This window comes from Stenella coeruleoalba (genome assembly GCF_951394435.1).
Source record: "Stenella coeruleoalba genome assembly, chromosome: 9".
In the NCBI taxonomy this organism is placed as follows: domain Eukaryota; kingdom Metazoa; phylum Chordata; class Mammalia; order Artiodactyla; family Delphinidae; genus Stenella; species Stenella coeruleoalba.
This window is the reverse complement of record NC_137155.1, coordinates 96,669,571-96,685,837: the sequence shown is the minus strand read 5'-3', so window position 1 is coordinate 96,685,837 and position 16,267 is coordinate 96,669,571. Positions and strand designations below refer to the sequence as shown.

Below are 16,267 nucleotides of genomic sequence, written 5' to 3'. Positions count from 1 at the left end.
TAATATGACAGTTATATTTTTAATTTTTTAAGGAACCTCCATAGTATTCTCCATAACAGTTGTACCAATTTACATTCCCACCAACAATGTAGGAGGGTTCCCTTTTCTCCACACCCTCTCCTGCATTTATTGTTTGTAGACTTTTTGATGATGGCCATTCTGACTGGTGAGAGGGGATACCTCATTGTTTTGATTTGCATTTCTCTAATAATTAGTGATGTTGTGCATCTTTTCACATGCCCATTGGCCATCTCTATGTCTTCTTTGGAGAAATGTCTATTTAGATCTCCTGCCCATTTTTTGATTGGGTTGTTTGTTTTTTGATACTGAGCTGCATGAGCTGTTTGTATATTTTGGAGATTAATCCATTGTCAGTAGTTTTGTTTGCAAATATTTTCTCCCATTCTGTGGGTTGTCTTTTTGTTTTGTTTGTGGCTTCCTTTGCTGTGCAAAAGCTTTTAAGTTTAATTAGGTCCCATTTGTTTATTTTTGTTTTTATTTCCATTACTCTAAGAGGTGGATCCAAGAAGATATTGCTGTGATTTACATCAAAGAGTGTTCTATGTTTTCCTCTAAGAGTCTTATAGTGTCTGGTCTTACATTTAGGCCTTTAATCCATTTTGATTTTATTTTTGTGTGTGAATGTTAGAGAATGTTCCAATTTTATTCTTTTACATGTAGCTCTCCAGTTTTCCCAGCACCACTTATTGAAGACACTGTCTTTTCTTCATTGTATATTTTCACCTCCTTTGTTATACATTAACTGACCATAGGTGTGTGGGTTTATTCCTGGGCTTTCTATCCTGTTTCTTTGATCTATATTTCTCTTTTTGTGCCACTACCATACTGTTTTGATAACTGTAGCTTTGTAGTACAGTCTGATGTCAGGGAGCCTGATTCCTCCAGCTCCATTTTTCTTTATCAGGATTGCTCTATTCAGGGTCTTCTGTCTTTCCATACAAATTAAAAATGTTTTTGCCCTAGTTCTATGAAAAATGCCATTGGTAATTTAATAGGGATTGCATTGAATCTGTAGATCGCCTTGGGTAGTATAGTCATTTTGACAATACTGATTCTTCCAATCCAAGAACACAGTATATCTTTCCATCTGTTAGTGTCATCTTCAGTTTCTTTCACAGTGTCTTATATTTTTCAGAGTACAGGTCTTTTCCCTCCTTAGGTAGGCTTATTCTTAGGTATTTTATTATTTTTCATGTATTGGTAAACAGGATTGTTTCCTTAATGTCTCTTTCTGCTCTTTTGTTGTTAATGTATAGAAATACAAAAGATTTCTCTGTATTAATTTTGTATCCTTCAACTTTACCAAATTCATTGATGAGCTCTAGTAGTTTTCTGGTGGTGACTTTAGGATTTTCTATGTATAGTATTGTGTCACCTGCAAACGGTAACAGTTTTAATTCTTTTCCAGTTTGGATTCCTTTTCTTTCTTTTTCTTCTATTATTGTCATGGTTAGGACTTCCAAACCATGTTGAATAAATGTGGCAAGGGTGGACATCCTTGTCTTGTTCCTGAGCTTAGAGGAAATGCTTTCAGTTTTCACCATTGAGTATGATGTTAGCTGTGGGTCTGTCATATATGGCGTTTATTACATTGAAATAGGTTCCCTCTATGCCCACTTTCTAGAGGGGTTTTTTTAATCATAAATGGGTGTTGAATTTTGTTGAAAGCTTTTTCTGCATCTATTGAGATGATCATATGGTTTTTATTCTTCAATTTGTTAATGTGGTATATCACACTGATTGATTTGCAGATATTGAAAAATCCTTGCATCCCTGGGATAAATCCCATTTGATCATGGTGTATGATTCTTTTAATATATTGTTGGATTCAGTTTTCTAGGTTTTTGTTGGTGACTTTTGCATCTGTGTTTATCAGTGATATTGGCCTGTAATTTTCTTTTTTGTGTGGTATCTTCATTTGGTTTTGGTATCAAGGTTGACGATAGCCTTAGAGAATGAGTTTGGGAGTGTTCCTTCCTTTGCAATTTTCTTGGAAGAGTTTCAGAAGGATAGGTGTTAACTTTTTTCTGAATGTTTGATAGAATTTGCCTGTGAAGCCATCTGGTCCTGGACTTTTGTTTGTTGGAAGTTTATAAATCAGTTTCAATTTTGATACTTGTGATTGATCTGTTCATATTTTCTATTTCTTCCTGGTTCATTCTTGGAATATTGTATTCCTCTAAGAATTTGCTCATTTCTTTTAGTTTGTCCAATTTATTGGCATATAGTTGCTTGTAGTAGTCTCTTATGACCCTTTGTATTTCTGTGGTTTCAGCTGTAACATCTTCTTTTTCATTTCTAATTTTATTGATTTGAGCCCTCTCCCTTTTTGTTTTGATGAGTCTGGCTAAAGGTTTATCAGTTTCATTCTTTCAAAGATCCAGCTTTTAGTTTCATTGGTCTTTTCTATTGTTTTCTTCACCTCTATTTCATTTATTTCTGCTCTGATCTTTATGATTTCTTTTCTTCCACTAACTTTGGGTCTTGTTTGTTCTTCTTTCACTAGTTGCTTTAGGTGTAAGGTTAGGTTTTTTTATTTGAGATTTTTCTTGTTTCCTGAGGTACGATTTTATTGCTATAAATCTCCCTCTTATAACTTCTTTTCTGCTTCCCATAGCTTTTGGATTGTTGTGTTTTCATTTTCATTTGTCTCTAGGCAATTTTTTATTTCCTCTTTGATTTCTTTAGTAATTCACTGGTTTTTTAGTAACGTTGTTTAGGCTCCACATGATTGTGGGGTTTTTTTTACAGGTCTTTTCTTGTAGTTGATTTCTAATCTCATAGTGTTGTGGCCGGAGAAGATGGTTGATATGATTTCTGTCTTCTTAATTTTACTTAGCCTTGCTTTGTAGCCCAGAATGTGATCTATTCTGGAGACTGTTCCATGTACGCTTGAGAAGAATGCGTACTCTGCTGCTTTGGGATGGAATGTTATACCAATATCAATTCAGTCCATCTGGTCTAATGTGTCATTTAAGGCTCTGTTTCCTTATTGATTTCCTGTCTGGATGAGGTGTACATTGATGAAAGTTGGGTGTTAAAGTCCCCCACTATTATTGTGTTACTGTCTATTTCTCCTTTTATGACTGTTAGGAGCACCTTGATATATAAGGCAAATGCTGTGTTGGATGTATATTTATTTACAATTGTTGTATCTTCTTCTTGGATTGATCCCTTGATCATTTTGTAGTGTTCTTGTTTGTCTCTTGTAACAGTCTTTATTTTAACAACTATTTTGTCTGATACGAGTATTGCTACTCCAGCTTTCTTTTGATTGCCATTGCATGGAATACCTTTTTCCATCCCCTCAATTTCAGTCTGTATGTGTCCCTAGATCTGAAGTGGGTCTCTTCTAGACAGCATATATATGGGTCTTTTCTTTTTATCCATTAAGCCAGTCTATGTCTTTTGGTTGGAGCATTTAATCCATTTACATTCAAGGTAATTATTGATATGTATGTTCTTATTTCCATCTTGTTGTTTTGGGTTTGTTTTTGTAGGTCTTTTTTCTTCCCTTCCTCTTTTGTTCTCTTGTGATTTGATGACTATCTTTAGTGTTGTGTTTGGATTGCTTTTCTTTTTTGTGTGCGTATCTACTGTAGATTTTTGGTTTGTGGTTACTATGGGGTTTTATTATAGCAGTCTCTATATATACAAGATTGTTTTAAATTGCTGGTCTCTTAATTTCGAATGCATTTCCAATATCCTGCATTTGTACTCTTCTCATGATTGCTGGTTTTGATATCATATTTGTGTGTGGATGATTTCCTACCATAATTGTATGTTTGCCTTTACCAGTGAGCTTTCCCATTAGTAATTTTCTTGTTTATATTTGTGGCATTTTCTTTTCCATCTAGAGAAGTTCCTTTAGCATTTGTTGTAAAGCTGGTTTGGTGGTACTAAATTCTCTTAGCTTTTGCTTGTCTGTAAAGCTTTTGATTTCTCTGTCAAATCTGAACGAGAGCCTTGCTGGGTAGAGTATTCTTGGTTGTAGCTTCTTCACTTTCATCACTTTAAATATACTGTACCACTCCCTTCTGGCCTGCAGACTTTCTGCTGAAAAACCAGCTGATAACCTTGTGGGGATTCCCTTGTATGTTATTTGTTGCTTTTCCCTTTTTGCTTTTGATATTTTCTCTTTGTCTTTAACTTTTGTCAGTTTGATTTATGTGTGTCTCGGTGTGTTCCTCCTTGGGTTTATCCTCAATGGGACTCTGTGCTTCCTGGACTTCAGTGAGTGTTTCCTTTCCCATGTTAGGGAAGTTTTTGGCTATAATCCCTTCAAATATTTTCTCAGGCCCTTTCTCTCTCTCTCCTCCTCTTGGCCCCCTATAATGCAAATGTTGATGTGTTTAATGTTGTCCCAGAGGTTTCAGACTGTCCTCATTACTTTTCACTCTTCTTTCTTTATTCTGTTCCACAGCAGTGATTTCCACCAATCTATCTTCCAGCTCATTTATTTGTTCTTCTGCCTCATTTATTCTGATATTGAGTCCTTCTAGTGTATTTTTCATTTGTTATTGTACTGTTCATATCTGTTCTTTTAAGCTTCTAACTCTTTATTAAACATTTCTTGTATCCTCTCGGTCTGTGCCTCCGTTCTTTTTTCCGTGATCTTGGATCAACTTTACTATTGTTACTCTGAATTCTTTTTCAGGTAGATTGCGTATCTCCACTTCACTTAGTTGTTCTTCTGGTGTTTTATCTTGTTCCTTCACCTGGAACATATTTCTCTGCTGTCTCATTTTGTCTAACTTTCTCTGTTTGTGGTCTCCCTTCCTCAGGCTGCAAGACTATAGCTCTTCTTGGTTCCGGTGTCTGCCCCCTGGTGGTGAGGTTGGTCCAAGGGCTTGTGCAGGCTTCCTGGTGGGAGGGACTGGTGTCTTCCCACTGGTGGGTGGAGCTGGGTTTTGTCCCTCTCGTGGGTGGGGCTGTGTCAAGGGGTTTTGTTTATAGGTGGCTGTTGGCTCAGGATGACTTTAGGCAGCCTGTCTGCTGGTGTGTGAGGCTATGTTCTCATCCTGTTCATTGTTTTGCCTGAGGCATCCCAGCACCGGAGGCTGCAGGCTGTTGGGTGGGGCCAGGTCTTGGTGCAAAAATAGTGACCTCTGGGGGAGCTCACACTGATGAGTATTCCCTGGGGCGTTAACTACAGACAATAATAAACTCCAATCACATGAATAACAGATATGATAGCCAGAACTTGGGGTAAATAAAGATGGAGAAAAACATTGGGTTATTGGACATTTTAAGAAATAAACATCGGGAGGTCTTGAACTTGATAATTGATTAAATGGGCACTGAAAAGAGAAGTCAAAGATGATGGCTGGATTTCTAGCTTAAGGAATGGGATGGAAGTATGGTGATACTGCCCAAATGAGCTGAAGATATAGGTTGAAAAAAGAAAAATGGAAGAAGAGGAGTCAGTCTTAAAAATGGAGGAAAATTCAGTTTGAGGCATTATGATATTTTCAACTATAACTATAGCAGAGAACTAGGTATAAATCCAATGACCTAGGTAGCTGATTAGGAAATTTAAAGTTGGAAGTCATCTGGTTGTTGAAAGAATGATAATGGACAGCATAAACTTAATAGAATGCATCGAGTTAAGAGTAGTAGGTGAAGGTGGTAACCACAGAGTATCAACATTTAAGATAGAAGACGTTCATGATGGAGACATAGGAGGAACAGGGTAGCATGAGAAGAACAAATAAGCAAGGTATTGTGGAAATCAAGGGAAGAGAGAGCTTTGAGAGTGAATGTTTAACAGGTATAAAGTGTAGCAGAGAGTATCCACTAGGTAAAAGGTGAACAATTTCCAGGAGATCTGGGCATAAAAAAGACAAGATTTAACTTACAGAATTTCTGTTAAAGTAGTGGAGATAGAAACAAGGTTTCAGGTGATCAGTAAATGAAAAGTGAAACATAAATTTGGTGCTATGTTTTTGCAAAATTGGGTGAGTAGGAAAGGAGAATCACTAAACATAACTAAAGTAATATACTGACTAGTTTATGGGAAGCCAAAGCAAATCAATTTAGATAATCAGAAAGCTCTCTCCCTGTATCATATGGTTAGAAAAAACCTTCACTGGATTTAATTTTATGTCCCTAGACTTAAGAACTCCATTTTTGAATCTGGTGTCATAAGATTTGTTGAGAGTAGTGCCCACTTCTCCATCTTAAGACCCGAGCAAGAATTTGTAGATTTTAATGCCATCAGAAAAACATTAATTGCTTGAGGTACAGTTCTTTCTTTCTAATAAGATCTATGTAAGGTTTGTATTTCCTTTTATGTGTTGGCTGCCAGCAGGTGCAGAGTTAACTATTATAGTCAAATTATAGAAAATATAGGTTAATCCTGATGGTATGTATTCTTCCTTTCCTCCTTGATTTGTCTTCTGTTCCAGCTTATTAAGATGTTGTGTGGTAAGTGATTGTACTTTTTAAAGAAGTAGGGTATACACATACCAAACGACACATGTGTGCTATGGTGTCTGCCCTTGAAGTCAGGGATGAGGGCTGGAGTAGCTCGTAGAAAGAGCTTGTGTCTATGGATATAAAATCCAACATTAAGTTACAAAAACATCCTGATATCTTCTCTTAGTTTAGACCCTTGTGTTCAACTCCAAGACATCTATCAAATTCTATTTTTCAGTCTTAATTTCTCCACTGGAAAATTTTGATGGCTTTTTTTTGTTGCGGTACACGGGCCTCTCACTGTTGTGGCCTCTCCCGGTGCGGAGCACAGGCTCCGGACGCGCAAGCTCAGCGGCCATGTCACGGGCCCAGCTGCTCCGTGGCATGTGGGATCTTCCCGGACCGGGGCACGATCCCGTGACCCCTGCATCGGCAGGCGGACTCTCAACCACTGTGCCACCAGGGAAGCCCAGATGGCTTTTTTTTTTTATAAGTAGGTAACCACTTTGTCCTTGTCCCTGATTGTGCATAATCACCCAAACAAACAATGGAATACCTTCCAAAGCTTATATTAACATGAACCAAGAAACTGTAACAATGGAGTTACAAATGACTGAAAATATTTTGATCGAAATCAAAAGGTAAGTGTATGGCAGTAATTCTATTGAACAACAGAATGAGTTATAGAATCAATTAGCCAATATTTGAAATTAAAAGGGAATGTGTAATTCATCATTCCCTGGTTATAATTCAGTCAATCAATTCAAAGTTGACCTACTGAGAATCTTACCTTGCTTTTCACACTTTTAATGTTAAATGTTGGCTATTTGGAATAAATTTGATTTAGGTAACCTTTCACAGAGCACAGGTACATGTATGCCATAAATGTCAAGAAAAGAATAAAACTGTCTCTTCACACAGACATATAACAAGAATAAAGCTATTATTGGTACACATTAGATAGTCATGGAAAATCTGCTTATCTTTAAAGTCATCAGCTGAGAATAGCATCATTAAAATCAAATTAAAATCAACCAATATTAGCCAGAGAGGGCAGAAACATCATGTTAATCACCTCTGTATCCTCAACAGCATCTAGTGTAATGTCCTGAAAATTCTTGACATTCAGTAAATGTCTTTTTTAAAAATTAAAAATTTTTTTTTTTATTTTTTGGCTGCACTGGGTCTTTGTTGCTATGCCTGGGCTTTCTCTAGTTGCAGCGAACAGGGGCTACTCTTCATTGCAGTGCGCAGGCTTCTCATTGCTGTGGCTTCTCTTGTTGCAGAGGATGGGTTCCAAGCATGTGGGCTTCAGTAGTTGCAGCACACAGGCTCAGTAGTTGTGGCACATGGGCTTAGTTGCTCCATGGCATGTGGGATCTTTCTGGACCAGGGCTCGAACCCGTGTCCCCTGCATTGGCAGGCGGATTCTTAACCACTGCGCCACCAGGAAAATCCCAGTAAATATGTCTTTAATGAATGGCATTTTGAGTTATTTAATTGCAGGTATCCCCATTTTTTTTCCCCAAGGAATATATTTCTCTTTTAGGTTTCTTGATCATGATGTGATCCCCAATACTAGGTAATTGGGAAATAGAATAACTAATTCCTGACACTATTTTAATCAGAAACTGGTTAGCCAACACGACTTATTCCAAGCGCCAAACTCATTGTTATAGACTGAATGTTTGTGTCCACCCCCTGCCCCCCATTCAAAGGTTGAAACCCTACTCTCCCAGCGTGATTGCTTTTAGAGGTGGGGGGGCCTTTGGGAAGCAATTAGAATTAAATGAGGTCATGAGGGAGGAGCCCACAGAAAAGTCACAAAGCTCTTGCTTCTTTTCTCTGCATTCCAGCACATGCAGCTACAAGGAGAAGTCAGCAGTCAGCGAGTCAGAAGAGGTCCTTACAAGAATCAGACCGTGCTGGCACCCTGCTCTCAGACTTCCAGCCTCCAGAACTGTAAGAAATAAGTTTCTGTTATTTATAAGTCACCCTGTCTGTGGTATTTCTGTTATAGCAGCTCAAACAGACTAGGACACTCCTTATTTGGCTTCTTAAAAGTAAAAGATTTTATATGACATGTACCACATACATAGTTGGAGAACACAGAAATTAAGTAGATTCTTCATGATAATTGTAACCAAACTGAACCAACCACATGATTTAAGCTTCAAAGAAAAAAAAAAAAGAAAGCAAACTGACCCCTGTACCATTTGGTTACTCAACTAATTCTGTTTTATCACAGGTAGCTTCACTTTTTGGTCATTTGTGTAGTTAACAATGAATGATGTAAGTGCTCTGTTTTGATTTCCTTTGCAGGCCTAGGTGCTCATTGTTTCCATATGTTTTCTTTCTTTTTGAAGCTAGAACTTAATACTTAGGCCAAGACTTGTGATTCTAAAGATTTAGCCACTCCAAGTCTATTCGTTTTCCTAGGTCAAGATGGTTTCATTAGAGTTGTAGAGATGAAGAGAAAAAAAGAAACATTGATTGAAATCCAAATTTCCATATGTATGTTCAGAAGAGTAACATTTACTTTCCTTTTACGAGTTTCTCATGACCATTATACATAACACATTTGGAATTACTTGAGTGAAAATAATCCCACTTGATTAAAAATGACTTGCATTTTTTAATGAGATTGATAAACTGATTTTATCTTATAAAGGCACTGATGTGCCTTATAGTTGGTATAACCACTCACCCTTACATATATCACATATGATGTAGAATGCTTTTCCGTCACTGGAATCATATTTACAGAAGACTAAGAAAGAGAATAAACAAAAGTTCTAGCTTATAATGCCTTGCATTTGGTTTGTAATAATCTGTTGAAAAGATGACAAATGCAGTGAAATCATTTTCTCATTAACAGTTAGGGAAAAGAAAATACACTACTTTCTAAAACTTTAGGTACAGAATATACAAACATTTTCCCCTAATTTACAGTAATTGGAAAAGGTGCAGAATGAAACTCCAATATAAAATATTAAAATCTTTCAAATCTTCACATGAGTTTTGTTCATTTTCAGAAGAAGCAAAGACATTTTAGAAATCAACTTGAATCAAACATAACCTTTATCATATGTGGTGACTATAAATACTTACATACCCAAGCCAATTTAGGCGAAAATTAGGCCATTAGTAACTGCTCTCATGTCTGAATTAATTAGGAACAAATCCATATTTACCATAGCAACTTCCTCCATTTCAAAACCTGTGACATACAAAGCTTTTAAAATAACATCAGTCATTCTTTTTTTTTTGCGGTACGCGGGCTTCTCCCGCTGCGGAGCACAGGCTCTGGACACGCAGGCTCAGCGGCCATGGCTCACGGGCCCAGCCATGCTGTGGCATGTGGGATCTTCCCGGACCGGGGCACGAACCCGCATCCCCTGCATCGGCAGGTGGACTCTCAACCACTGCACCACCAGGGAAGCCCAATAATTCTTATCTATCATTTTTAATGTCTACATTTGACATTACATACAGACGACATTTGAAACACCTTAAAATCTAGTTATACACATATGTTTTGAAATTTGCAGTGTTATAATTGAAACATCTAATCGAGACTAAAAGTGATTACAAATGTTAAAGAAAATTATAAAAAGTTCACCATTTAATATCAGAGGTAGACTGTTATACCATTATTCTGAGAATCCTGGCAAAGAACATGAAGATGCTTGAGTGTGAAAGCATAAGAGATATGGGGAGAACAAAAATTAATATCAACCAGTAATGTAAAAGTCAAAGATGTATGACTGAGAATGTTGAGAGAGAAAAATGTCAGTTTCCATATGATCCAAGTAAGAAAAAGAAATGTCAGTTTCCATATGATCCAAGTAAGAAAAAGAAGAGAGGAAAAAAGCAGTCTTATAGTGACAGGGCAATTCCAGATGTAATATTAAAACCACTATTACATTTGTTTAAAAACTGGGCAAACCATTTTGCTATTGCATCCTAATTCTCTTAGTTTTGAAATAAGAATGGTGGACTTTATCAGCAGTTTTAAAACAGGGGTCCATATAGGAATCTCTTGTGGAGTTTTTCAATAATATGCATGTTGGCACTCAACCTTCATCAGTCTCCTTGGAGAACAGTTAAGTCTAATTATTGTCAAGCAAGATTCACTTTTTCCCTGGCAAGTGTCTTGGGTAATGAGATTAGGAGTATGAGGAAATTACTCTCTTATGGAAAGACAATGATTCTGAAAATACCAAATTTCTTATCAAGGCTTGGGTTTCATTTGAAATCCTTAAAGAAGCATAGAGAGCCAGCCTGGAGACTTGAACAGAGCAAAAACTATGGAAGGACCAATTTTAGCCAAAAGTTGATGGTGACCCCTCAATCTGAAGAGCAAAATTAAAGTTAAAATCCACAACAAGTGGAAGAGAATAAGGTTTAAACCTTTTCTCGTATTTAAGACGAAGAGTAAGCAGCCTTAAATTTTATTTACAAGTCTAAAAATCTGTTAGACTAAAATGTTACATTTACTTAAATATTATTCCTTATTACATTTAACTATATCTTACAGTAAAGAATAAAATCAACTGTTAATTTAGGTAATAAGTAGTTTTTAAAAATAAAATAAAAGGACATATAAATAGGAACCATGTGTTTCATGCAAGCCTTTCTTAGCCAGACTTGGAACAGAACCTAACTACTTGGTTTATCGACCATAAAACAAGGCCCCGTTTACCTGGAGGCAGCTGCAGGCCTGGCGTTTGGAAATGAATAAGCAGCCTCTATTAGGCCTGCTTTGTAAATTCGGGCCTATTAAATAATGGCACTGTCACAAATGGCTTTCAAAATAGGAGAAATAGTTCCAAACAGTCCTTCTTTGTTTCCTAACTTACCAACATTTGAAAACATGAATTGAATTCTTTCAATTATGCTTTTGTTTATCAACATGAACGTGCCAAGATCACTTGAAAATCAAATCTTCCACTTATCTGTGGAATAGTTCAGGCATAAACAGCTGTCATTGCTACCAAAAAAAAGTCAATCTGTCTGTCTCCAGTTGTGGAGGGATTTACAGTAGAACAGATTTTCATTTTCTCGAGTTTCAAAATGCACCTTACTTTCATAAATCCAACCTTGTACAACTGAATGTCTGAGTCAGAAAAGCTAAAACAATTTTGTTAAAGAAAAGAAAATAGGAAAGGGGTGAAGGTGTAAGTTCCTTACTTTGTTCTGCCAGATAAGATGTCCAATTTAGGAATCACAGAAACCTTATACGTTACCAAAGTAGGATGTCTGTTTCCATCATTAATGCCACATATAGACAGAATACATTTTGACAGCAAATAATGACAGTTCTGGAGAGGTATAGAAATGAAGGAAACTGTTTTCTAATATCAAAGTGATTTCTCTAACACAAAACAGTTAATGACTGTACTTTGTTCGGCGTGGCTTTCTGATGAAAGCCTTTCTTGGTTAAACATTGATATTGGAGATACTCATTGACAGAAGTTTCTTCAACACCTAACTAACTTCAAAGCAATCTTTTTGACACCACAGAAAATGCAATCTATTGCCTGCCCTAGAGAAAGTTACAATTTAATTAGAATGATGAAATAGTTGTATAAAAAATTCTATGGCAATATGAGATCTAAATAGTTGTATGCTAGAATAATAAAGGAGTTTTTCATAAGATGATAGATCTTTCCCAGCCGCAGGAGATGAATAAACGTTTTGGAAGAAGACACCTAAGTGAGTTAGGGTTGACAAAAAAAAAATGGTAATCAGAAAACCTGTTAAAAGTACTTTCATCTACTTTCAACGTATTAATACAACAGAATAGCACACTAAGAGGATATACCACATATTCCTATACAGTGGGCCCTCTGCATGCACGGGTTGCGCATTCGTGGATTCATCCAACCACAGATACAGAGGGCTGACCCTACTCCACCATTTTATATAAGAGACTTGAGCGTCTGTGGCTACTGATTTTTGTGGGGGTCCTGGAACCAATCCACCACGGATACAAAGGGACTACGGTATTCTTTTATCCGGTTTGATAAGTTTCAGAATATTTTCTCAGACATTTTAAGGAGAGGACTGTTAAATACTTTTTTCTTTTTCTTTCTTTTTACGCTGAGTGTGTCGTCCACTTCCTTTTACTTTTATGACAGGAGACTCATGCTCCCCTCCCTCCTGGCTCTGGCCTCTATCACTTTCTTGGTTCTCACAGCTGTGCCACCCTGGGGGAGTAGCTGTCCATACTGAGGTTAGTTTTCCTGGCTCTCATTCACCCGTCCTTAGTTTTCACCACAAAGGCTTGTGCTTTTTGTGTCTGGCTTAGGGCAGTGTGAGTCCGCCATCACTGTGAGAAGAGCAGACCCTGGAAATCCACGGGTCCCAGGATGAGATGCACACGGAAGAGACTTGAAACCCGACCCTGGCTTATATGAAAACCTGTGAGGACAGTGAGTCCCTGCTGTTATAAAGTGTCTGTGTAACATGGTTCTAGCGAAACATTATTATTAATGCATATGCTTAAGTCTCCTAAGGGTCAGACATGTTTTCATGCTTACTTAGCTCAGGTGACATTCATTAGGCAAAATTATGTCTCTGCTTCTAGACTTGCTAAACCTGAGTAATGATTTGAGCGTGCTTTTAACTATAACATTGGATCCCAAACTTGACCTGCCATGCAACCCACTAATGGGTGGAGACAGAGAAAGTAAAGTGGACAGTAAATATGTATAAAATGACTATTACAACCAAACTTTTCCTGCATAAATACATTCGTAGAAGATATTTTCAGTCGCTAAGGTTATACCTGTCTACACCCATGTGCAACACATGGAGGAATGCTGGATTGCTTTTGCCATTGATGATGGATTGACTGTTAACAGATCAGAAGCAAGAACAACTATTAGCTTATGAAGAGAAAGTGACTTTTTTCTCTTGTTTTGTACTGTACGTTATTCAAATAATAGTTAAAAGACAAATTACTTTTTTCATTTACTAAATGAGCTCTTCAGATAATCTAAAGATTAAATCTTAAGCAGTGATATATGGGTGGACATAAATACGAAGCTACGTAAGAATATAGATGCTCTATTCATTAGACCAGCTATAAATGGGTGTTTCCACGTGCCCAGAGTAGAACACTGATATCCTTTATGAAGAGACAGGGGGAACATTTGTTAGTGTGCAAAAAAGCAGAAAGGGATTGCCAAAGAGGCCTTTTGATTTTTAGGGGACAAGACACAGGGTATGGTTTTTGTTGTTTTTAATAGCAAGATATTCCATGCATAATATATGCTCTAGTCACATACATGGGGCAAATCCAAGTCCCTAATGAAGTGTTACCGTAAAATACAAACGCTTCCTGTGTTTTCCTTCTTTCGCTCTGGAGCAAGAGAGACAATCAAAGCAGATATCTTTGTAACAAATGGAAATGGCATTCTTGATGAAAAAGGAATAAAGATTCATTAAATAAAACTTGTAAGATTCTCCTGGGATCAGATCTCCACCATGATGTCTAAGAAGGAGAACTCTTGAATGGGTAGCTTCACAGGAAGAGATTTCAATTTTATCAGAAGCAGAAATAACCTCTTCAAACTGAGGACAGGGGTTCTAAATAAGGAGGTCAGCACATCATCCCATGAAGATGCCAGTATTTACCAGGAGAGAGCACAGGGAAGGCTGTGTAAGCTCTTTTCTCTTAAACTGAACTGATGCCAGTATTTACCCTGAGAGAGCACAGGGAAGGCTGTGTAAGCTCTTTTCTCTTAAACTGAACTAGGAACAGGAGAACTTGTACTGAGACAATCAGAAAAATCCCTCTTAGAGAAAAAGGCTGGGTAGAGCCCCAGAAATATCCAACACATTGGAGTTGAGTTCCTACTATGTGCCAGGCACTGCACGCGATCCCAAGTGTAAAGTGGTAGATAGACTTAGGTACCTTATATATGCATAACCATATACATTTCTGTATGTATATATGTGCTCCAAGGAGAGGCAGCTTAACAATATTACTCAGGATATAAAACACCCTCACGGGAGGATTATGTTTCTTTACCCTGAGTACCGGGAGAAGAATCTACATTCTCCTGCTTCTGGGTAATGCAATCTGAGTGCGAGTGTCCTAGTGGCGCTTCAAACACTACACATCTTCCGCTGCATTCATCATCCCCGTGTATGTTTCTTTTGCATCTCTGTTATCAAATATCATTAAGTTACCCATGTCTTAAATTAGGGAGTGCTCATCACCTCCCCTTTGCTTGCTTACCTACACATCCAGCTGGTCACCAAATCCTTTACATTTTTTTCTGCTCACCACCTCTTGATTCTGTCCCCTTGTCACCATTTCAACGGATGCTAGTAACAAAAACTGATGTTACTTCCAAAGCTTTCAATGGTTTCCCCGTACTTTCGGGAGAGAAACCAACTTTCTTTACATGGAATCCAAAACTTTTCGCAATCAATTCTCCGTTTAGCCAACAGATGCAGTGCTTGTTTCTTTCTTCTCCTCCTAGGCTTCTAGGTACTAAAACATCTCTGGGAATTTGTGTATTCTGACCTCACTGAAAGCATTACCCTTCCTCCTGCCCATTCTACTATGCTTACACAGTTTTTTGACTTAAGCATTAACAAAAAGAACAAAAATAAATGTTAAGTCTCCAGCCAACCCTCGCTAAGACTTGGATGCCTTTTAAAATGCATACTTAACACGCGATATTGTAATTTTATATCTTGTTTATTAAATTCTGAACTCTTTCAGGGTTTTAAATCGCTACATTTCTTGTGATGAGCACACTGTGTATAATAAAAATTGCCAGTGCTCAGTAAATATATGCCTAATTCATAAAGGTAGGTGGTTGTAGTGGTTAAAATACAGCTATAATGATTAAAAACTAAATTTCTTGATAGGGTAAGAAGCTTTTAGCAAAATAGTTTGTAACATGGATAAAACTTCTGTAGTTATAAACTCCCAGCAATCTTTTTCTCCTCTGAGCCTTAACTGGGCATCTAATTCCATATTCCCATAATTTAATAAATAAGCTTGGTTCCTAAAACCATAAATATAAAGGAGATAAATGGCCTGAATCTAATAATGAGCATCTATCAACATCACTTATATGACAGGTCTGCATATTGAATATTTACTTTTATAACAATCAAAATTATCCTGGAAAAACATTTCAGTTCAAGAAAGCAGCTGTCTTAGCTTGTGATTGCTTGAGATACCGACAAACCAATTTGTTAGCCACAGTGGTTCAGTGACTGGATAGCTCAAAATAATGTAAACTTATCCAAGCAAACCTCTTATGTTTCTAGGGTCATATAAATTGTGTTTTCTCAACTACTTAAAGCCAAGTAACTGAAACCCTTGGATAGTTTGTCGTTTCTCTGTTGTAGCTTCTGCCCTGAAAATATTTGATTCATATCATGTAAAGATCTGATCTGTAAATGGATAATAGATATACTTAGCTGTATAAATTCTTAGTTAAGGTTTCTGCATAGTTATCAGGTTAGGTATTGGTGATGTGCTTTCAACACATGTTCTGAGTTGTGAGGCACAACTATAAGGTTGGACAGACCCGAATAATGACAGTTTGAGGTACACCATTAATTGTGGTTTGATTTTTATACTGTTGCCAGAACTGCTCCAGGTATTTGCTCAGAACCCTCCACTGTTAGCACGAGTGTCCTTGCTCAAAACCTGCCACTACACCGTCCCCTGCCCCCTCATTTAGCAGGAGTGAACATAAAGCTTTAAGTTAAAGGGTCCAGAGATAAGAAATGAAGCTATGCATTGCACAAGGGGAATAAACAGATGGAACCAGCTGGGACCAAGGTGGTGACG

General features: G+C 37.3%; 1 long non-coding RNA gene across 1 annotated transcript in view; it reads left to right on the top strand.

Moving 5' to 3' along the window:
- LOC307191244 overlaps positions 1 to 16,267 on the top strand; it is a 136,936-nt gene that overhangs the window by 69,195 nt on the left and 51,474 nt on the right. Inside the window, exon 2 of the long non-coding RNA XR_013829666.1 lies at positions 8,295 to 8,400. This is a non-coding gene — a long non-coding RNA (uncharacterized lncRNA). The remainder of the gene's footprint in view (positions 1 to 8,294; positions 8,401 to 16,267) is intronic.